The following is a 24922-nucleotide window of genomic DNA, read 5'->3' on the forward strand; positions in this document are numbered from 1 at the left end:
GTGACTGATCTCAGCTGACGGGGGAAAAACTGACTCCTCGGTGAACTGGGCTAGTTCCCAAGAAAAGAATCCATCACCTTGGAAAAGAGATTAATGGAGTATATCCAGCAGCTCTGCTGGCCGATGGACATCAGTTTGCACTGCAGCCACCGGATGAGGCGTTTCGTTGTGTCATCGTGTGATTATTTATATCTTTCGTTGACTAGCACATTTGTTTCCCCAAAGCAGAGTGGGTGTATGATTTACTATTTTTTATTCTTTATTAAGTTCTAAATATAAACCAGCCCTGAAGGGTGTGTAGAGATGTAGTGCTGATTGATTTGGATGGGATGGGAGGAGGCTGAGGAACTCCCCCTGTCCACAGAGATCTCCTCTTCTTCCCAGTGTTCACAAACTTCTGAGCCAAGCAATGAATTTTCCTTTCCGCCTGGTTGCTGTTTGAGGAACAGTTTGCCTTAGTCTGCAGAATTAAGATGATTTGCTATCTCTTCTCTCAAGCACCACGAAGAATTTTGCTAATAAAATCATTTGCAGGGGTGTGCGTGTGTGGTGTGTGTGTGTATGTTTGTGATTTTTTGCTAGAGCAAGCATATATTCTGATAGTTATAAGCTTCTTTGGCTATACATGGTAAGGAGGACTAAGTTTATGGGGTGTTTTTAGTAGTGTTGAACTGCAAAGTGAAATCTTCTTGAACCAAAGCTGTTCATAGCTATAGAAAACTTATCTGACTGATCATTTGTATTAGGAGAGGAAAGTTCTCTCAGTTCTTTCCTTCCTTCTTTTGATAAGGTTTTTTTTCAGTCTTGTATGAAGTTATATTTCAGTCTTGTAGAAACTTAAGTTTTAGAAGTACAAAATGATTGGTTACATTATGTGTAAACCTAATCTTTATATAAATTAAAAAGAGAATGGATGAAACAGTTCTGCTACTTCTGCAAAAGCTGATTAATGTCTAAACAAAAAAGGAACATCAAGTTCTCATACTGGGTCCCAGATAACCATTTAAAAGTGTGGAAGGTGTATGGCTGGACGACCTCCCTAGTTTTGAGCAGGAGACCCAGGGTTTGTGATGAATGTTTTCCTGAAGCTTTCCTATGTGCCTGTCAAAGATGGTTTCCCAGCAAGTAATTCTCTAGCATTCCTCTGGACAAGGAGGAGATACTGGTTTCCACCTCAGAGCCTACTGACCTTTATCACAGGGGTCTGTGTCCAGTGTTAAAGAGAGTGAAAGACTTTAAAAATGTTTTAAAAGCATAAATAAGAATTTTAAAAAGTAGTTACTCACCAACTTCTCCAAACAGATTTTGGTTCTGATATTCAAAACCTTTGTTCTAGGCTTTTTACCATGATGTTATTTCTGTCTGCTTTACCTTTGCCTCTGCAAGTTTGAAACACCGAACAGCAAAAGGACAAAGCACTGAAAAGCTAGCAGGAAAGTTGCTCCTGTGTCGGACCCTTGTCCCTAAGGTTTTAGATTGGTATTAGACCAGATCCAGATGTGATATACTTTAAAACATCAAATCTTTGGAAATGTGCCTGAAATTGATGTGAACCTGTGCCTGTCAAAATGTTCAGGCACCTCTAGTGGCAGATTATAATTCTATTATGTTCTTTGTTTCAGCTTCCACTGGCTATGCTGAGATTGAAACTAGTTTCCTTTAAGTGGAAGGGTATATGATATTTACAGTTGCATAAGACCTGCTCCCATAATGAGCTGGACCGTAGACATCAGGCTTTACAAAACACAGTTTGGTTGAAGTAAGGCAAGCTTAGCTACTGTGCATGCAGAAGCATAGCAGTCTGAAAGAAGTACGTGGGGAAAAGCAATAAACGTTTTATCAGCTGAAAACAGGAAAAATCTAGGTGATATGATTGACTTTATGAGAAACTGTTTTTGACAAGTCCAAAAATAGGTAGCAGAACCAAAAGAATTTTCCACCCATGTGTTCTCATTTCAGAGCCAGCTTAGTTAAGCAGAGTTAAAGTGGCTTTTTGGATCCACTGTGAGGTAGCACTTATGAACACTGTTTACGGTCTTTTTACTTAATTTTCTTTTATTAAAAAGTGACTGTTCTTTTACATGAAAACTGTCAGAATAAATACAGATTCCTTTAGGAATATGCTATGGAAAGTACCCACCATTTATTTTCAGCTATACTCTTGGAGACCTAGTGTATGCCTCTTGCTATCAGAGAGGTATTTGAGTTGAATTTCAGGAATGTTGTCTGTGCTTTACTTTTGAAGCAGAGCATCAGAGCATGCTGAACCCCAAGACACCCTTGGGACCTCACTGTTTCTGTTGCTGTTGTCTTTTGTAGCAGCCTGTATTCAGATTGCATATAAATCCTGTATGCCTTTGTGGCAGGTGATAACAAGACGCTGGGTAGAAATGATCCTAGAGTGACATCAGGGAAAGACATCTGATGTATTTCTACCAGGTATGGTCGCTGAAAGGGCAGAGGGGATAGATGGAAGCTTGAAAAGCCCAACCGTGCTTCAGCTGAGTCATGGGGACAGTGTTGGGGAGCTGAGGTTTCCTCTTAAAATTCCCAAAAGGTAGTTCAGGACCAGCCTTGAGAGCATCTTCTAAAAGCAGGCAATTTAGGAGGTCTGAGGATTTTCTGCACAGAAAATAATAGTTTCAGAAATTTGTACAAACTTGCCTGTGACCTTCAGGCCAAACAGTAACTTCTCCCTTCCTCTCTTGTCTTCATTGTTGTTTTTTATTTATTCTTTCCCACATATCTATTTTTAATTCTGGCTAGTTGGGGATATTTCTCTGCTTTCAGTGGACAAGGTGATACTACATTTGTTCTTTGCTCTATAAGGTTCTGACAGAAATTGAATGCATATTGTGCACACACAATAAAACTATAGACTTATGATCATGGATTGGCTATCCCTTCTTATGTCTCCTTTAATCGTGATCAGCATTTGCATAATAGAGTCAATTAGGTGTTAATTTTCGAGGAGGTGAATGAAAAGACTTCCTTACCAAGGCAAAGATGGTTTCCTTGTAGATTAAATAGCTGTTCTATACTGTCATCTTAGGGCTGTTGTACAGGGAGTCAATGCCTTGTTTATTCTGCAATACTAAGTGGTCTTTTAGAGCGTGCTGTACAATCGTTGTCTTGGTGCTGCTTATCAGAGCTAATAAAGACTCATTGCGGTCTGTTGAGCCAACAGGAGGGACATTAGCTGCTAGTAAAACAATTTAATTCTGAAGGGTTGGATCTTCATTTAATAATCAAGACACATTGCCTTTCACCACACATGCTATGCTACTGATTGTTGCCATAGCAGCTATATTCTATTGGGGAAAAAAAAGTCTGTATACTGAGTTAACCACAGATTTATTTTTAAACAAAATTCTGACTGACCTCAGAGGAGAACATGCATGCTTAAATTTAAGTATATGCTTAAATATCTTATTAGACTTGAGCAACTCTCAGAGATATTATTACGCCTGAAGACAAAAATCTTAAATTTAGCTGAGCGGAGGTGCCTCTTCAACAGTCCGTTGTGGCAATAAACAATGGAAAACATAATCTGGCATTCAAAGTTAATAACTTGAAGTTAATGCTTGCTTATTTCAGAATTATATTATATTTAGAAGCAGTGGAAAATAAGGAGCTTTTCTAGAGTAGAAATATAGGACACAGTTGCCAAATAATGTGAGAAATAGCGAAGTTATTGGACTACTCAAGCAAGAGCATTGCTGTAGTATTCAGTAGAAGTCGTCCTTGCTTGGTACCCTCTCAGCTGTGGACATTTGAATAGCTTCATCTGTGATAAATCAGGCTGTCCTGGGTCAAAGACATTGGTAGCTGAAAGTGATTAAACTGTCCCAGACACCCTTGGTGAATTAGTGGCCATTGCCTCACACTTCCAAATACCTGTTTGCTAGTACGCAGGCTCCTCATGTGTGGTCAAACATTTTAAGGTGATTTGTTCATGCCTTGAGCCTGCTTTCGATACCCATAGCTTCAGGTGTGTCTCACTGCGTCTTGGCCTTGTCTTCATGCTGAGCCTGATAAACGTGCCCGTTTTATCTCCTGGCATATGAGTGTCTTCTTCCTGCTTAGTTTGCTCACATTCAAGACTCATCTTCAGAAGTCAGTTAAACAGGACAATGCCCGTGTTCCTTCTAGGATAAGTGTCCACACACGGGGAGTTAAATATAATCACTACTACATGTGATGCTCTGTGTCATTTGTGCAACTAGGCAGACTGCATCCCTCTGAATAGAGTCGATTTCTACCCAGCAAGGGCAGGCTGGTCCTTGCCAATAAGTAAATTGCCTTAAAACCAATGTTGTACTGACTACCTTGCCCTTCACGCTAAACAGAAAGGACATTGAAATGCTCCTGTATGCAATGAAAGCTGCCTACAGATGTACAAAGGGGCAGCCCCGCTTTTTGGGAGGTGATGGGTAAGGGATTTCCCCAGGGACAGGGTGCAAATGCAGAAGTACAGGTACCTGTTGGAGGGTGCTGGTTGTGTCGGTAAGAGTCAGGCATCCTGGAGACGAAGTGAGAAAGTGTGAGCTGATCCCGTTCCCACTGAGGCTGCTGGGACACTTGTTAACCTACTTCAGCAAGGGCAGTCATGCTGGGTGACAGCGCGTACCTGGGAAGAAAAACCAGATCTCCCAGTCATTTTCTGAGTTTTATCAGAAGTCCAATAAATGGGAATTAATTTCTAAAATGGTGGTCGGAACATCTGCTATGATCTAATTTAATAATTTGGGGATATGCAAAGCACCCTACAAATCATAATGCTAATCATCCAGCGGACGTCAGGGGTGAGAAAAATACGATCTCTGTGTTACGGACAGGGGAAACTGGGGCACAGAGAAGATCAAAGATTTAGCTAGGCCCTTTGGTTTCATTTTTAATTAATACACATACCATGTACAAAATTAGCCAGATAAAAAAAGAAAGTTGTGTGGAACTGTTAGCTACAGAAGTCAGAGAAATTGGTTTATTGAGCGGAGTTATATAAAGAATATACTGATCTCCAAACCTTCCATCAGTGAATTTCAAATATGGTGCAGGGGCATCAAATCAGCTTATTTTTCTCCTGGCTAATATTTTTTTTCACCCTGCTACACTACTCAGGTGTCAAGGTAATGAGGTGACGATGCCGTTATTGCTACAAAACCCAGAATAGAACAGAACAAAGAAACTAGTACGGTTACAAAAAATACCTTGAAATTGCCATGTGTTACATTAAAATCCATTAGCTTAGTGATCTTGAATGCCATCATTTTGGGCTTTACAGCATAATTCCTCTGCCTTTAGCTTAGTAGCTCCTGATTTACACTAGTGTGTGTGAAATCGGGCTGTACTTGTCATTTGATTCTGCGTTTGCAGTTGGAAGGAAGCTTATTTTTTTTAGGCTAGAATTTTAATATCAAAGGCACATAGAGCAATAGGGCTTGAAGAACTCATGAGCTTGTCTAGGCTTTGCTTCTGCTTCAGGCCAGAGTAATTATACCTGTATGTTTATTAAATTTGTCCTTAAAAACCTCTGATGGTGGAGAGTTCACAGCCTCTCAGGCACCCTATTCCAGTATCACTATTTGCACTGCTAAAATGCTTTTTTCTAGCATCCAACCTGAATTCTCCTAACTGCAAATGAAGGTCATTACATCTTCCTCCCATCCATGATGGACAAGAAGATCTCATTATGCCTCTCCTCTTTCCACCAGCTTTCTATATATTGCTAGATTGTTTTACTCCGTGCAAATCTCCCTTGCATGTCATACTTTCTGGATCTCTCTTGTTGTTCACTGCTTTCACTGGATTTCTTCACATACTTTGAGAAGGTGACACTCAATCCTGGCTATGGTATCCAAGTGGGAGCTTGCCAGAACAGAACAGGGCAAAGGACTGCTTCCTGTGTCTCATGGAATTTGAGAATTACATGTTAGTGCTGAACACAGATCAGCTTTGAAATATTACAGGCCTCAGGATCTCCTCCTCTACCATTTGAGAAGCCTTTTCCCCATTGTTTTCAGTAGACCTTCTCAGACTCTACAACCATGATGTTATTATGGCCCAACACGCAAACCATAGTTTCCAGGAAAGCATTTCCAGTTGATGGAAAAAAATGTTAGCAATGGGAAAAGGTAAATGCTCCATCAGTGAGGAAAAACTAGCTCAAACACAAATGTGCACTAGTTCCTATTTGGTTCTGCATCAGGAATATATTGCTCTTTATCACTGAAAGCATACGGGAGAACAGTTACTGGTAATCCTTTCACAAATATGTTCCTTCTTCACCAGCACTCTCTTTACAGTGATGAGAGAGAAAAATCATGTCCCCGTGGGAGAATCCCCTCCCCAGTATTGGGTTATTCATGAAGTCCCCACACAGACAGTAAAAATTCATCGACCTTGCCAGAATATTTTCCTCAGATGCAGGCTTTCCATTTGTAAGCAGTTCTTCTTCCTCCATTTACTCTGGTGCTGTATTAGCAATTCTTAGCAATGCGTGAGTTCAGTGCTTTGACTTTCAATAGGAAACATGGCTATGAAAGTGATAACAAATGGTACTACTAGTGTTCTTGAATATTGTTGATGGGTTTAAAGGTAATATATTGCTCAATGTTCAGTATTTTAGTGCTCTCCAATTAATTTTTATCTCTAAACATAAAAATTGTTTTTTGTGTGAATCATGAAATTGTTGACACGGATATTTGCTCTTCTAAACATGAATTTTCAGTTTGTGTTCAGTTGTCAGGAAATTTCTGTTACCCATTTTTGGTTTTATAGTGCTATTAGACAAGCCATGATAGAGATGGTGCTATTTAGAACAGTGCATTCAGCACAGCTGAGCAAAAATAAAACAAACAATCCTGTGCTGATCCTAATCACTTCCAACCCTCTTGCAGCCTCTGATTCCTGAGGAATGGCAGTGCCTCCCTTCACATGCTGGTTGCATGCTGAGCACATCTTCATTGTGGGATGCAGTGACTGGGCGAACCAGTTCTCCTCAACATCTTCTGTTATTTATGGCTGGAAACCCATAAGGAAGGTCTAGTTTGCTATTTCTTGAATTCCAAGTAGGTAGGAACACCCTGGTTAAAGGTACATACTTTACCTTAAGCTATTATTTTATATATATTAGATGTATCTAGTATATCTGCTTATCTATGTATTATATGTTTCAGGTAACTACTCTGGATGTGCCATAGGAGGCACAGCTGTCTGCCAGCCTTCGAACTGGCTTAGGACCTTGAAGTCCTGATTGCTATTTCGTTGTCTTATTCCCTTGGGTGACTGGCTTTTAATTCTGGTCCTTATTTTCCCCATCTGCAAAATGAGACCATATTCTCAACTCCCCTCATCTCAAAGGCAGGGTCTTGTGCCCTCTATTCCCTTGCTCTGGTCCCTCCTAGGCACCTTGGGCTTTCTTTGTGGGACAATGGGGAACAGGGGAAGAAGACAGGCAGGGGAAATGGAAGGGAAAGGTGTACTTCTGGGTCATACCTCACAGTAAGGCCAGAGAGTGCGTTTGTATGTGGGAGCCAAGCAGCACCCCTGTGTCTCAAGTACCTGGGGAAACACAGGGTCCCCATGGTCTATGGTGGGCAAGGAGCTGTATTTGGCACTCTTAAATCCCAGGCTGGTTGGTCAGTCTTCCTCTCACTCATCTTCCTCTCATTTAGTAATAAAGAAGATGAAACATAGATTTGCTGGTGAGGGAAAGGTAGCAGTCCCATGTCAGCACCTGCTGACACAGCAGATGCACATGGTGGTCATGTGCTGATGTTGACACCATGCAATTGCACCCCAGTCCCCACCTCTATGTGCTGCCTGCAGCAGTCTCCTGGCCTGGGGCAGCTACACAGCAATACAAACGGATGGTTTCCTTCAAGCTGGATGGAAGCAGAAACAGAAATATGTGGGATTTCCTGGCACTCAGCCTGGTGCTTAGCTCGTGGGAATGTGTGGCTTCTGGAAGGCACCCACACCAACACCTGAACCTCGGTTCACAAGGACGGGGACAAATCAGCTTTTGAGTAACTGCCAGCATCCAGAGATCACTGTACATTCGTGAAGTCGTCTGCGTTGAGAAATCTTGTTTTTTACTTTTCTTTACAAAAAAATTTCTTCCCCTTTTTTGTAGTTTTTCACACCTGTGAAATAAATCTTTTGGAGTTAGCTGTATTTAGCTATATGTAGTTGAGACCAGAAAGCTCCAGCATTGCAAAGCTCATGGTAAAAATCAGGATAGCTGGCAATATTTGTTATTTTTCTCCAGGACTTTGGAATCATACAGTAATGTCTTAGTCACTGCTTTTATTAAATAAAACAAACAAAACAAACGAGCAAACCTGTTCTCATGACTGGTCAGAAAAAAACTGAGAACATGAACAAATCGAACACCAAGGGACCAGGAATCTCGAAATCAGCGTAAGAGCTTGGACACCATTCACTGATAAAGTTTGCATTTTCAAACCCAGCTGAGAGAATGAGGGGCAGAGGGTGGGAGGTGGGAGAGAAGGAAAGAGGGTCCTCTTAACTGCTTTGGGGTGGCCATACTGCTTCTGACACCGAGCTGCAGCTTTTCTTCAGGCTCGCTCAGGCACCAGCTCGTAACAGCGTTGACGTGTTGCTGCCTCCTGGGAGCTGCTATTGAGTGCAGCAGCAGCTAATTAAACCCTGGGAAGCAAAGTGCTGGTTAAGTGAACCTCAGCTACGTCTGCTGAGGCTGCGCTGCCTGTCACATGGGCCTTGGGAACCCTTAAAACCGGAGTGTCATTACGTGCTGGCTTGCCTGAAGCTGGTGAGACGATGGGGAGATCCGCTGCCTTGAGGCCAGCCACCGAGCTGGCACCCCGGGTCCCCGTCCCTGCAGAGGGTGGTGGAGGTGGCGATGGCTGTCAAGCCAAACCTCCCCAGCAGCTGTTGCCTGCAAGGGGGAAGCCTGTTCACAGTCGCACCCTGTTAGGAGAAGAGGATGCCTGCCAGACTCCCTCCCCTAGCCCGAGGTGTGATTTAGGGGGTTTTTTAACCTGGAGTTGTAATTTGGTGGGTTTTTCTTCTTCTTTGAAGGAAGGACTCACTAGATGGCACTGCATCACCGCAGGACAAGCCACTCCCTCTGTCTCCAGGATGGATGAAAGACATTGCCTACCTCTATTTTCAGCTGTTTGCTTTCAATCTTTACCGGGGGAAAAAAACACAAAACCAACCAAACAAAAAGCCGGGTCTGTGTTAATAAAATGTCCTTTAGCACAGTTTCCCTCTCTAGCTTAAGGAGTGCTAGCGCAGAATCATTTGCCCATGGGACCTTCTGGTTAGAATAATACACTCTGCATGGCTTGATTTTTGTACTTTGTTCTTTTAGCCTGTTCACTCTACCTGCTATCGCCAATGCAACAGATTCAGAAGGCTCAGTGGAAAAAAGTGGGATTGGATGTTTTGTTTAAGGCTAAACTCCCTCAAATGGGGGTGGTGTTTGGGAATGCTGGTCCCTAGCTAGGCTTCTAAGTTCTTAAAACAAATGAAAATAATAATAAATGGATGTACTTACCTGCATGTACGTAAATGGCTAATCGAGAGCCATCCACTGACACATGAGTACAGATAGCATTGTTCACTGAGCCATAGTTTCAATAAATTACTGCTATTATGTGCTGCAAATATCCTTAATGAGAGGCTTGAACAAAATTACCTTCAGTCACCAAGCTTGCAAAATTGGGCTGTTTCATGACTATGGAGTTGATTGCAATAGTTTAACACTTTTATACCTAGTTGGGACCCATAAATTCACAGTTTGGCAGAAAAAGAGAACAAACTGATGAAAAAAAAAATTGAAAATGCATAAAATGTTTACTTTGGTCTGAAGCCCAAATGAAAAAGGTTTTGGTCATTTCCTATCTGCTCAATGAACCTTAATATACTAGTGTTTCTTTCTTCAAGAAATGTTGCCAAGTAGTAGCACTTGGAAGGAGTGGGTGTTTGAGCTCTTCTTTACAATTCCAGAGAACCAGTCTTATCATTGAGCTGTTCTCATTAGTAGCTGCTGTAGCTGTAGCACAATTACAGAGGGCAGAAATCTCATTGTCGGGAGGGAGACCAACCTATTTACAAAAATCTGTGAGAAATTGCACTGCACACAAAAATGTGATTCTTGGCTTAATGCTGCTTTAATCCATTTTTGTGTTGCAAGACCATTAAGATGAAAAGTATTTGGGTTTTAAAAGTGAAAGTCTTAAAAGGAAAGGTGCCACAGCTGTGTCCAATTTCCTCTCTTTTCTTATTAAAGGGGTTGGTTAGGCTAGATCTGTAGCCTACTGATAATGAAGTATGATAAATTAGCTTTGTCAGATAATTTGTGTTTGCCAGCAGTCACTGGACATAGATTTTCATAATTATTTTATTGTATTTCCCCTTTAGATTCACAAATAGATATTTATTTCTGTGAGATCTTGTTGCAATTGGAGGATGTGATACTTCTCTGTGCTTCACGCTCTCCATGGCAACTGTAAATAGGTCAAGCACCAGTGCAGCTTGGCACGCAGCCGCTATGGGAAGGCAGCTGCAGGAGTCTGCCCTCACAGTGCTCTGTGTTATCCTCACCTGGAGCTCCCATGCATGATGCTTCCTAGGGCAGTACTGAGTACCGCAGCCAAGAGGTATCGTGGAAAAAGTTTCTTGGTGGTCACTAAACCTCGAGCATCCCCTGGATCTGCTATAGGTTTTATTAGAGGCTACCCATTCAGACATCTCGTGTTGCACAGACCCATGCTTCAGGTCCCTGTGATTGTTGCAGGTATGTTATAGTGCTTTCCTATAGCAGTGCAGAGCTTGTTTCAAGCCACGCTCCAGACCCATGACCAAGAGACCCTGGGCTAAGGCATCTTGAGGAAAGTGCTTGGGGGAGAGAGAGGATGGTTGTGAGACTATTATGTTGTGTGCAAGAGAGGGAGGAGACCTACAGGCACAATGAATACAGGCTCTGCTCGGTTGCAAAGTAAACTCATTTTCAGGACATCGGATGCAGGGAGAACTCACTGAGGATAGAGACACGCAGAGAAGTGGCAGCAAGGAGGGGTGTCTGGGTACCTTGGTGCATGGGTACCTTGGCATTAGGCAACCCCATATTATATGGCTTGTGAGGCTACCCAACCTTCCATGGGGATAAGCAATTACATGGTCTGAAGTTAACATGATTCAGTGCTGTAACTACAATGGACAAGATGAAACAAGAATCGGAAATGACCCGGCTTTGCAATATTGTGAGAGTAATTCTACACTGATTGTTGAGGGAGAAAACCCAGACATGTTTAGCCATAAAATTATAGTAGTGCTAGACAGATGAAATGGAGGCATGCATTAGGGTTTTGTAATAGGGACACTGAGGGCGATTCTCAAGGCCAAAATACAATTTACATTTCCGAACATCTGCCTGCAGAAACTGGGGTGGGGACCTCTAAGCCTAATCTCTGGTGCCTGCAAGTCTTGTTACAGGATCTTTTAATTCCCACAACAGTCTTGATCATTCAGTGGTGGGAATGGAGTCATCTTTCTTCTCTGTTGATCTGTGACATGAGGTGTTACATTTTCTGAATAGTATCTATCGGGTAATAGGATCATAAAATGCAAAGAAATTCTTCTGAACAACCATTTAAATTGCTGGATTAAGAAGCAGCCTTGTCCTTATGCTCTCTCTTAATACTGGTGTCTGCTAGGGAAACTGATGTCCAGTCAGTAGTCCATGTTAATTGAATCTTGGCCAGGTACACTGCTAGGAAGAGAAGACACTGATTATCACTTTGTTGAGGTACAAGTAAGTTTCTATTCACCGTTGGGAAAAAAAACCCCAAACCAATGGCAATCACAGACCTGATGGAGCTATTCATACACAACCTTCACCTGGAGAAATAATGTTTTTGTCTCTGTGGCCAGGTTTACATAAGCAAGTAATTCTGTGTGAAAGGGACATCAGTAGACTGGGACAGATGGATCACCACCTAATATCAAAATTGTTAATGGTTTGGGTATTTTAGTCTGGACTAGTTTTATTCTTGTCCCCTAATATCCCCATCTTACACATGGTTTAAGGCTGTCTGAAGGACAAGTCACTGATTTAGCCACTTATTTTCTCCATTGTGGACTGGGGTGAGTTTGGTGCCTGAGTGGATAGAGGAGAGCTTTTGGACGAGTTTCCTCCTCAGAGAATCTAGTCTGAATGTGCTAAAACCACCCTGAAAACCCAACAGACATGTGGTAAATTGGGATGGTCAGGGTTCCACTTCAATACTGAACTGAAAGGGCAGTATGGGCACAACCTGGTGAACACAGCAAGAGCAGGTTGTTGGGGTCAAACGCTTCTGCTGTCTAAAAGTGGAGACTGTTTTGTTCTCAAGTCATTAAAAACTCATCAGGGAACTAGTTCCTTTGTCTGCAATATTGTCTAAATGATCACTTAGCTCACCATGGCAGTTAATCTTTTTTTCTTTCTAAAATACATGTCATGACACAATTGTTAGATCATTTGCCCTCAGGATGTTCTTCATACTGTTTTTCTAACCTGTTAGCACAAAACCCTTTCTCTTTTGAGTCTCTAAACACACAGGTGAACTTATCTGAGTCATACATGCTCTCTTGTTCTTCAGCATCATGCAGTGATTAGAGTTATTCTTTAATTTAAGGACAGCTAATGACCAGTATTTCAAATGCCTACATCCCCTTTGGGCGCCGAACCTGAGATACACAGAAGCTGATTTTGGAGGGGTGTGGAGCAGTACCAAAGTCATTCAAATCACCGAGGCTGTACTGCTTTAGCCCTTCTGAATATTATTGACTACTCTAAATTGAGCATCTTTGTTTTTTAAAAATTTAGATCTGCAAATGAAGAAATGTCTCTTGATTTTATTCAGCAAATCTCACCATCACACAGTCTGTGGCTCTCTGAGTTTAACTAAATTAACTTGTGCCATTGTTAGTGGCAGAAAAGGAGAAAATGAACAGCTGGTAAAGAGATCAATATTATTATTTTCAGTTCAGGGTGGTCACCTTTGTCTAAGAGCTTCTTGGATCACCGCCTTTCCACATATAAAGCTATATATAGCTGAGAGTTGCCTTAAGATGGCAATTACTTCACTACTTCCTCTGAAGTAGCACGGCCTATCCCAGTGTAGGATCAAACACCCTGGAACTTGGTGATTTTTATCCTTTATATACTTAGTCTTGTCTTCAGTATAATTTGGAGCATCTCAGAGGTGGCCCCTGTGCTGTATGTAGTCCAGGGCAGCATGTAAAGTAGAGACCGGAATTGAATGCATGGGTTAGACAGGTGGGTGCTAAATTGGAGCTCTTGGTTTGTTGATTTCTGACCCTTGCTACCACAGACCACCACGTTATAATTGTTTTTGCAAACTCTTCAGCCTTTATCTTAAGCCTAGCTAAATTTCTTCTCCTTAATTTCTGCTGAGTTGTTCGAATTTTCCAGGACCACACTGGTCTACTGGTTAGATACCTCCTGGTTTCCAGATTCAATTTATTCAAAGCCATTTGTTCTTTGACAACATGATTTATCAGTTTAAAATTTTTTTTTCCTAGCCTTTATTTTGCTAGGCTAAAATAAACTGAGTTCTCCTTGTCTCCATTCATGAAGAGGGTTTTCCATTCACGTAATCAATTTAGTGCACCCCACCCCCACCCCTGAAATCCCTTTTGATGCGGAGTAGATTTTGTAGAATGTAGGTTGTTGGAATTGTATACAGCATTGTAGTGTATTGTGCAGTGGCAATAATATTAATACATCTCTAACTTTTTTTTTTTTTTTTAAATACACTGCTCAGGACTGCTTTTTTTGGCATGTGTTTTAAGGTCATCTCATGATTAACTGTAATCTAGGTCTTTTATTTCGTCAGTTGTTTCCAAATGTTGATTCCTCACTGTGAAAGACTGTGATTATTTTATTAGTTTGTATGTATTTGTTCTATTACTTACCCAGTTTCTGTTTCTCTAGTCTTCAAGAGCACTCAGTCTCTCTGTGATGATATTCTGGTCCTCTTCCCCATTAGCAGTGCTTCCCTGGTTTGTCAGCAGTGTGTCCCAGCTTTGTCAGCCATGAATTTCATTACACTGTTCTTACTTTTTGGTATCAAGATCAGTGATAAAAATAGTAAGGAAAGATTTATTCAAAGAAAGACCATGGGCTAAATTAGTAACTTTCCTCTGACTTAAAACATCTCTTCTGTGCTGTCTATTGGCACATGCAGGTTCCTTATCAATGCTGTAATTCTCCTCCAGCTGAACCACTAGTCTCCTGGATAGTACTGTATCAAATGTTTGACTAAATTAGATTATGCACTCCCACAGAATCACAGAGTTTCTGAGGTGGGAAGGCACCTCTGAAGATTGTCTAGTCCAAACCCCAGCTCAGAGCAGAGTCACCTAGAGCAGGGTGCTTAGGGACACGTCCTGTTGGGTTTTGAACAGCTCCAAGGAGGGACACTCTGCAACCTCTCTGGGCAACTTCCTCCAGTGTTCAAACACTCCCATGAAAAAAAAGTTTCTTATCTTTAATTGGAATTTGTGTGTTTCAGTTTGTGCTCATTGCCTCTTGTCCTGTCACTGGGCAGCACTAAAAGGAGACTGGCTCCTTCTTCTTTACTCCCCCCACCAGGTATTTATACACACTGATAAGATCCTCCTGAGCCTTCTCTTCTCCAGGCTGAACAGTCCCCAGCTCTCCCAGCCTCTCCTCGTATGAAGAATGCTCCAGTCCCTTAACTATCATTGTGGATCTTCACTGGGCTTGCACCAGTATGTCCATGTCTCCCATGTACTGGAGAGCCCAGTGCTGGATACAGCATGCCAGGTGCATCTCACCAGGGCTGAGCAGAGGGGAAGGATCACCTCTCTCCGCCTGCTGGCAACGCTCTTCCTAAGCCATGTTTGCTGCAAGGGCACGTTGCTGGCTCATAATCAATATACCATCACCTGTCCGTGTGGGCCTCTCCTGCCCTTTTTTCTTTTCTGCCAATCTGTTTTCCAGCTAGCCAGTCCCCAGCCTGTGCTGGTAGCTGGGGTTGTTCCTCCCCAGGGGCAGGGCTTTGCGTTTCTCTGTAAGCCCATTTTTCCAGCCTGTTGAGGTCCCTTCTGAATGACGGCATGACCCTCTGGCCTATCAGCCACTCCTCCCAGTTTGGTGTCATCAGCAGACTTGCTAGGAGTGCACTCAGTCTCATCATCCAGGTCATTAATGAAGATGTTAAAGAGTATTGGCCCTAGTATCAAACCCTGGGGTGCACCACTAGTGACTGGCCTTCAACTAGACTTTGTGCTGCTTATTGCCACCCTTAATCATGATAACTGTTTTTAGATAATCAGAGAAAAACAATCAGGTTAGTCTAGTTTGATGTGCGCTTGCCAAATGCAAGTTGCCCTTCATCCAGGTTTGTTTTCACCTCTCTGTCTTTAAGAGGTTTCTGACTGGAAATAGATTCCGGGACCTGTACTTGGGTAAAGACAAATGGGGTGAAGTTCATAGGCGTGTTAGAGGAAGAAAGCTGTACTCGTGGGTAGGAGGGAACTCTAGGAGGCATCAGGTCTGCGGAATATGGTTCAGCTGATAATCTGTAGGGCCTTTTGGAATCTTTTTTTTTTAGCCAGTATCATCAGCAATAATAAAATTTCAAATAAAAATCTTTTCTGAGCCTGCAACTTAGCTTGCTAATCCTTACCTTTGGAATTGGGATTGCTTCTGAGAAGGAGTGTAGTTTTCATTATAGAAGGAATCTGCAGTGTAGAATACATATAGTTGGAGTGCATGAGGATACAAAACCTTCTTCTAGCTTTTCTACACTTATTCCCTTTCCACATAAAGGGCTTTGCAATAGATATCAAACAAACATAGTATCTCTTGTCTGCTCGGAGAAATTTAACATAAAAGCATCTGTAAGAAGGAAATGACATAAAAATGAGATGACAGAAGTAATGGAGATTTAGATGAGAAGAAATCAGCTCTAATTATGATGTAATAAGTTTGCTTATCTGGCTGTGTATTAGAATAGAGTTCATCAATGAGATTTCTGTTGGTGAAGCTAGATAATGGTATGAACATAATTTTCTTGCCTTTGGAGCTGGTAATTTCTATCCTCAGTGACTGTATTGCTCATGTGTTTCCAAACATTATGCATATCACAAATACTACACATACGGAATTCAGCAAAGTGAGCATGATGGATGTTAACATAAAGAAAATCAAAATCCCTTCACTTTAAATAATTACATCTTGACCAAAAAAGAAAGCAGTTGATCAGGACAACTGGAGATCAGAAAAGCAAATCTTCAGCAATAGTTTGTGGCAATTATATATCCTGAGATGCAGGAGTTACCAGCTAAATAGATTGGACATACTGCAATACAGTCTTAAATATGATTCTCTGGCAGTGTTGTGAACTGTATTGGAAAAAGCTAACTATGGGGACACAGTCTCTGATCCTGCAGATGCTTACGGAGGAGTTTAACTTTAAGCATTGATTTCTGCTGAAGTCAGGGCTAAGAGCTGCCTGCTTAACTAGGCCAAAATACATCTACATGTTTGTGGGATGGGGGCCAGCTTTTCTTCAGTGATACCAAATCCTCATATTGTCCATTAGTGGTCAATGGACAAAAGTATATATATTTTTGATGACTTCTCTTCCTTGGCATCATTTCCAGTATACATATCTGTTGTTTTTTCAATTTCCTTTTTACCACAAATGATAGCACTGCATTTATAGACCTGGAAGCTACTGCACAGTACTTGCTTGGCAATCCAGTCTCAGTGTAAAAGCATCGTGTCAGTAAGCAACATATCTGAGAGGGAGCATGGGATAGGAACCCTGTTCTCTGAGCTGCTCTGGCTCCCATTGGTCCCGTGGGTGCACTTTAGGGTGTTGGTTCTGACACTAAATGGGTTGGGAGTGGAGCCATGTTTCCAAAGCTGAGCCCTTCTCTTGATTCCTCTTCCTATAAAAGAAAAGGGAGGGGACAGTGGGCAGGGAGTTGTCTGTCATAATTCCTTTGTTCTGAAATTCACTTTCTACTCTGTTCGACCCAGGCTGAACTTGATGGAAATGGAGATTCCAGGCTTGGTTGTTTGGGAACCACTACTCAAGGCAGCAGCAGTTGCAAGCTTTCAGGGCAGGTTGCATGTCCCTGCTTGCTTCCCAAACCAGGACGCCACTCCCATCCATCTTCCCTTCCCAACCTTAAGCTCCTTACTTCCTTCTATACACCCTTCTTAAGAAACAGTTCACTCCCTGGCTCCTATTTCCTTCCCTTCCTTTCCTATCTAGCTGCCAAAATGAGGACTCCAGTCCTACCCCTCTTCCTTCTTATTTGCTCTTCTCCTTTCACCTCAGGGGTAAACATGATCTAGCCTTTCTTCCATCCTAATCCAATGCTCTCTACCTCATTCTGCCAAGTTCCTGCAGTTTGCATTGGAATTACAGGCATGGTTGTGTTGCATACTAATTGTATCAACTCCTGATTGCCCTCTGGGAACCATGAGGGATTTATCCACCAGCTCCTGTGAAAATCTCCATGCAACCATTGTTAAGAACTGCTGCTGTCACCTGCCCCACACATTCACCTGGAAGAGTTTTCCATACCCTCATGCCATGGAGACCATGGCTCGGGAACCTCAGATCTTGACATCTTTTATGTGGAACTGGCAAGAAAACTGAAGGACTGGGTTTTTAGATATGACAGGTGTATGCTGTGGAGCGTCTGCATATGCTAAGAGAGAATATACACTTGGTTAGAGAGAAGGGAAGGAGGGTTTGTACATAAGTTGCGGGAATGTGAACTGGGCGTCCATAGTACTTTAGTTTTGTCCCAGAATTTCCAACATTATACCCATTTCATCCATGAAGCATGAACTTCCACTTAAAATAAACTGTCTGGGAGCACAAAGAAACTTGTCACTAAAGACAATTTAATCTTCTATAGGTGTATGAATCAGAGGCTTGAAGTGATCATTTTCTGCCAGCATCAACCTTTATAGTAGCTACTCTCCAATTTTCACAATACAGTTGTTTTGTTTTTCCTTTCTGAAATATTTGAAGAAGAATGGTGTTTCTAAAAGATACCAAGTAGCTGGCTCCTAATTTCAGTGGCAATTGTGCATCTTCCTTACTTAGACTGGTTTGAGATAGTCAACCCTGTTGAAGAAAAAAACTCCCAAGAATAAAATGTCTAGAAGTTCAGTATATTCTCATCCACATGTGAAAAACTTGCCATGCTTTGTATTTAGGCTTTGCTTGGAATGGGTCAATTAAACAATCAGTGGACATTTAAATTAGCAGTTAATTGATTGTGAGATCCCTGTTGATTCTGTTATGTTAGTATGCTCTTTATAGCCATTGCCTATGCCCATGTGTAAAGCTTACTGCTAATGTGCTTCTAACACCCAGGAGGCACGCTTCTCTGCTCAGCCAATCTTTTATAAACAAAGCAGTGTGTGTCATTCAGAAAACTGATTGAAACCTGTGGCCTGTTGTGGCAGAAGATTCAATGCAAAAGCTTTCAGACGTGCTAGTAAAGCATGCCCAAATAGCAGGGAAACATGATTTTTCAGATCAATATTTGTAAAAGCCCCATCAGTATGTATTCACAGAATTATTCATAAATAGGATGTGTCTGTGCCTGGAATGCTTATTTATAGCCATATTTTAGGGGTAAGCATAATCATTTTTAACAGCTTTGAAAGAAAGAAGTTTTGGGAGAGGCTCTCTAAGAGTTCAAGCTGGGTGATCCAGGCACCTGGGGTCATGTAAAAGGCACTGACCTAGGAGCAAGTTACTTGAAGCTCACCTCTTTTCTGTGCCATTGTCCTCCTGAAAGATGGGAGACACATCTCTTCCTGCTCTTGGTTTTCCTTTTTTATCTTCATAAGCATTGTCTATTTAGACTGTAACATCTTTGGGATTGAGAGGTTCAGGTCCAGTCCATCAAGATTACCTAAAATCTCAGGTGGCTTTCAGAAGAGCAGGTCTTCTTTTCATCAACTGTACCTTTCTAGACTAAATATAAAGGGAATCTAACTTAGATGACAGTCAATAACAGTCAATATTCAAGTTTGCTTCAACTGTACAGTCAGTCACTATATGTGGGGTATACCACAGCTGGACTCTCCAAGGACATCTGTAACTCAAATGATCACTATGCCAAGAAGTGTCACTGTTTTACCTCCTAGGATCTATGCTGGCTTTACTTTATTTTAGCCTACTTGTGATTAAAGGTCTTAGACAACATAAATATATTTATTCAAAAGCCATCTGGACATAGTCTTGGGCAGCCGGCTCTAGGTGACCCTGCTTGAGTGGGGGGTTTTGACAAGATGACCTCCAGAAGTCCCATCCAGCCTCAACCATCCTGTGATTCTGTGAAATACAACAGAAAATTACAGAAGAGCATGGAGTAGGGGAAAAAGAAAAGCAAAACCTATAATAGTGTTGCGGGATAACTAGAAGCAGTCACTGCTTGCTCATGAAGATGTTGGCTTCACTGTGAATGCAAAAACCTTTGGCATTTGCTCAGATTGAGCTGTGATGTAGCTCTGAAATGTGGTGAAGTGGCAATGGGGGTGAACACAGTCCATTTTGCCTTTGGGTGGAAAAGATGTGGGCAGCAGCTTGGGCCTTTAATAATTGAGTAAATTGGTACAGAAGTGAAATCCATCCCTCCTTCTCAGCCATATGCTTGCCCTTTATTTATGCCCTTTGTGAGCCTGACATTGAAACTCAGAAAACATTATCTTCCTCTAGCAATACATGCCAGTGAAAGGTGAAAATTGCTTTTTGCAATTTTTAATCTCTGTGTTAGTCTAGTATAATAATTGATGGTACCTAACCACCATCTGGGACAGTTTCCACTCCTTTGGACTAATCTAACCAGTTAATTTCCTTACTCACTTTTTATGCCTTTCAATTTATTTAATGCTTACAGCCACCTCTCATTTTAGAATTTGTTTGGCCAAGCTAAACACATTTAATGATTTTAATCTTTCTGCATAAATCAGTCTGTATACTCTGTATACTGTATACTCTGAGGTTATATCAGTTGGAGGAGGTGAAGGAAGCTAATGTCATGGATTAACATTCCCACCCCATGTGTGCTCATCTTGTTGCCAGATGGTGAGAGAAGAGATTTTGAACATATTCCTGGATAAAAACAGTCCTGGTTGGTCAGGACAGGAATGCTTCTTATCTCCTTTCAAAAATCTATATGGCCCATCAGTGAGGATAGTCCAGGGACTGGAACACCAGAATTTATGAGTAAACTCAGGAACGCCTGAATTTATGTCCCTGCTTCACCTTCTACTGCCTTTTTCCTTTTACTGTTGGCAAACCACTCAGGGCTGGACCCTCAGAGGTGCTTGCACTCAGGTTTTCTCCTCAGCACTGCAAGACCTGACTCCTTCACGGTCACTCCAAGCACCCAGTTGAAAGTGCAGATTTCCTATGCTGTGTGCAGGGAGAAGCAGCCAGCTGCGGAGAGGCAAGCATGAGTGAAATGCACAGGAAAGTTATAGGCACCATCTTAACAGGCCTCGTCAGAGGTGAATACTTATTTTCCAGGATTCTTATCTGTTGACACTTTTTCCTGAAGTGGTTTAATTGCCCAAATGCAGAGGTGTGGTATTGAACCGTATTCATGAGTAGCTGCTGAGCTGTACTGAAAATGTCCAAGATGATTGAGAGGGGAATTAAATTCTTTCCTTTGCTTAATTGGGAGCAAAGACTCAAAGTCTTCCTCAACCTGGGGAGGTGCCTTAGGAGCATCCCCAGACACCTGTGGCCCCGGTGGTTTGGTGAAAGCTCAAGTGAGCGCCAGCGATCCCAGGGCACGTGTGGGGTCAGGTGGCTGCTGAGCAGCAATCTCCAGCCCTTCCCTGCTGCCGGCGCTGGGGGCTCAGGTGCACAACTCAGCAAAGGGCGCGGATGGGCGAGGGACTGGCTTCCCTGCCTCAGCTCACCTGGCAGATGGGGATAACAGTGCTTTGCTGTATCTCAGGGGTGCCATAAGGATAAACAGATTAAAAGATTGTGTGGTGCTCAGAGGTGTGCGATGGGGGCTTTAGGAGAAGTGAAGATCAATAAGATGACAGCAGTACAACAAAAGGCCTCCTCCAGTTTAAGAACTGCAATGTTAATGCTATCTTGAAAATAGCATCTACCTCTTCCTAATAGAAATGATCAAAATAATGTTCATTTTGCAGTTTTTGGAAAGGAAGCATTTCTGTCTAGCTAAAACTGCCTTTTTTTTTTTTTTATAGTGAATTTTTGTTCAAATGCTGGGATTTTAAAACTTTAATTTCACTCTTTTTTTGGGGGAGGATGACAAAGAGAAGTCAGAATTGGCCAATTTTTGAAAAAAAATCCAATGTGGGTTTTTTCCGCACTGATACTCCTTTATAATATGGGAAATTCACTTGAAGTGTTCATTGTTTATTTGATGCCAACTGATAAATCAGTGAGGAAAACTACTACAGTCCTCAGAAGACTTACCAAGAGGCTGTGGTCACTCTGTTTTATACAGTGATGCTGTTATTAAATAAATAATTTTTATTGTGTCATAGCTGTGTGTGTAGTAAAGTGTAGTAACAGTTAAAATCCTTTCTTGATTCCAGAATGGTAATGTCTATTTCCTATTCTTGGCTTTCAGTTTTATATCAACAGCTGAGAACAGGATTTAAAGTAATGACAACAACAACAACAACAACAGCAACAACAACAACAATAATAATAATAGCGCAAAGTGCATAGTGGGATAAAATTGCCAATTTTTGATTAAGATCAAAACCTGGACTTCTCTTTTTCCCTGGTGTAATCTAAAAGCAATTAAGAATGCTGAAGCCCTCCCTGTTTTTCCCATTGCTCTCCTTTGTGACTATTATTTATTCTAATTCTCAGGGCCTCAAAGACTTGTGTTTGTTCTCTGTCACTCATTAGCATGTGTGGGATTGGAATCTGTGGGATTTCTCTGTTTAAAAACACAATGTTTTCTTCTCCAAAGATGTCAAGCTCATGGAAGTGTTGATTTATTTTAATGGCATACGTTGAAGAAGTAGATGAATGATGAACATTACTCCTCTCTTTTCAGATTAAGGATCAACTACACGGATGCCATTTACGTGCTCTACATTTGTTCTGTTTCATCTGTGGTGCCCAAGGACAGTATGGCTTCTTGCTTTACACGTATTGCAGTGTCTCTGTTATTTTTAGCAACATAGTTTGTTCTGAAAACTAAAATACAGCCCTGAGAAAGTGAACTGTAATGTAAAATAAGTTGAGCTGATCATCTGAGCTACCTTTGTATAGGCCTGCATGAGGAAAATGGACAGAGAAGGGAAAATTGATAGGGAACTGGTAGCTAAGGCTCTCTCTTAGGCCTCAAAATCAATTGGCAAGGAGCCTAGAAGATTGAGACCTGGTGGGTGAGTTAGTGCTAGCTATGGTAAAATGCCCCAGAAGCTGAGATGCTGGAATCTTTTATACCTTTAGATGTCCCAAAGGAAAAGTGTCAGGATGAATTCTGGACAAACTCTTGTCTTTCACTACCATTTGGCCAGAACTTCTTGGGTTTGGCCAGTCAGTAGTTTCCAATGAAAATCTGTTTTGCTGGGAAATTCCCCAGCAAGCATAGTAAGATCCATATCGAATTTTTGACATGATAACCTATAAAGCAGTAACAACCCATTGCTCAAGAGGCTAAAAGGGCTGAGACCATCTAGAAAAAGCTGTGTCGAACTCTGCTGTTCAATTGATGTATGGCTGAAGAATGCCAATGCTGTTATGAAAGACTTGCTGACTCCATTGAATGCAGTCCTGTTGAATGATTCTGCCCAAACGTCTTCACAGTCCTTCCTGTTGCTTTCTGTTTGTTTCTAATTACACAGACTCTTACATGAAGACAGAATGTGTTTTGCCCATGAGTTCATCTGCTTCCCCGTTTGGTCGCTGGCTGAACTCCTAGTCGCCAGTGACGACATTGTATTCCTCATTTCAGCTGTCACCCACTGGCACCAGAGCGTCTTTTATTTGTCCTCTCTGGATCGGACGGGTAGAAGAGTGCTACAGTCCCCCTGCGGAGCCTGCTTCTAACTGAAGTGACATCCTCTCTTGTGCCTACCTCTGGAGCCCCTGGAAATAAATGCCAGCTGGGGTGCCAGTCGCAGCAGTAGCTGTAATGGCTGACGATTCATAACCTGTCAATTTTTAATGTGAGGGGCTAAACAAGTCTCATCTGCCTTTGCATAAATATCCTTCACAATATAGTGGGCCAGGTGAGGAGAAAACACACGATAGGCAGGCAGAATTAACTCTGAAAAGAATGTCCTGAAAATTAGGACAGCAGGGGTGTAAAGCCAATGAGAGATCCTCAGGAATAGGAATGAAAGGACAGGATATGTTTTTTTTCCTTACAAAGCTGAAACTAATTATTTCATGTACATGAAATTACCTTGACTTGCATACCCCTATATATATATATTATGCGTTATTTTATATATATAATATGGGTATGTATGTAGCAGAGGTTCACATTCAAATATTACAGGTACTGTCAGTAGAGTCTGACAGTTAAAAAGGAGATTCAAAGGATTTATTAATCAGATTATTTCTTTCTAGTTTCTTCCTTCCCTGACCAGGCAGGAAGTAAGAAGTGCCAGTTTAAGGGATGTTAAAAAGATGCACAGAGATATAAGCTGTCTTTCCCATAATATCTTAATTTTCGTAGTAAAGCACCTGGGACCTGCAGAGTCCTGTAAGACATGCTAAGAAGCTCCTTAGTTCCTGCATGGCAGAGACGTGTAGCTGCCTAAGGAAGTCTCCTGTAAACTGGCTGTGTAAAAACCTCAGAGAAGAATCCAATACCAGATAAGTCGACTTAGTGCAGCTTTTTTTTGTTGTTGGTTTTTTTTTTTTCCTGGTGACTCCCCTGGGTGCATAAGAGATTGAGAAAGAAGCATGAACGTAAGCCCTGAGTAGATCTATATCTTTTCAAGGAGCAGATGGCCACAGCTTTGCCTCCTCTTGCCTCTGCACCTTGCACCTAGGCAATGTTTGGGGATGCTGCAGTTTAGAGCAGAAGACTCTGTTATTTCAGACCTGTAATATGATTTTCAGTTGTGTAACTCTGGAAGAGGAAAGATTTTAGGGTATCACAGGTGCCAAATTAACTTTCCAAGAAACAGATAACAAGGCAGCAGCTGTGTTACCGCAACTACAGCACAACTGGTGACTTGGAAGTCACTGGTATGAAAAAACATGGTGGTTTTAAAACACCTCTTGAGTCATGCAGCATATGGTGCTGAGAAAAGCTTAAGAGGTTAAGAGCTACCCAAATAAAATATTCACTGTCCAGTAGCACTGGAGCTCACTACCTATAAATACTACAGGGTTTACAGGTATGCTAAGGAGGCAAAGGAGGTGAAATGTACTTCTACCTCCAGAAGGGGAATTAACGTAATAGCATTCATTCCTTTTATAGATAATACTGCTATTTAGGAAGTCCTAAAGTACATGATGTCTTTGCTGATTAAATTTCCTGTGTAAGCAAAATGTTCATAAAGTTATGTAACTGCATTTTTCTTCCTACCCCATTGCTGGCAGCAGCAGTACAGGTTTCTGGAGTGCTGCAAGCCTTGCTTTGCCCCCATTTCTAGGTGGCCTAATAGTGAGGAGAAAAGAGTGGAGGGAGAGCAGGGGAATTGAGAGAGAAAGAGTGGTGCTGTTGCAATAAATCCTTCATTCGGTCTGTGTCACTCGTATGTACTTTCTGCTTTCCTCTTGCATCCTTAACACACCTAGGCTCCCTGTGGCCTGATGCTTCCCACCTTAGGTCATTACTGCAATCCTGACCCAACGAAGTGACTGAAGTAATTTCCTTTTTTATCCCTGGT

This window comes from Gavia stellata, chromosome 2, assembly GCF_030936135.1.
Source record: "Gavia stellata isolate bGavSte3 chromosome 2, bGavSte3.hap2, whole genome shotgun sequence".
NCBI classification, from domain to species: Eukaryota; Metazoa; Chordata; class Aves; order Gaviiformes; family Gaviidae; genus Gavia; species Gavia stellata.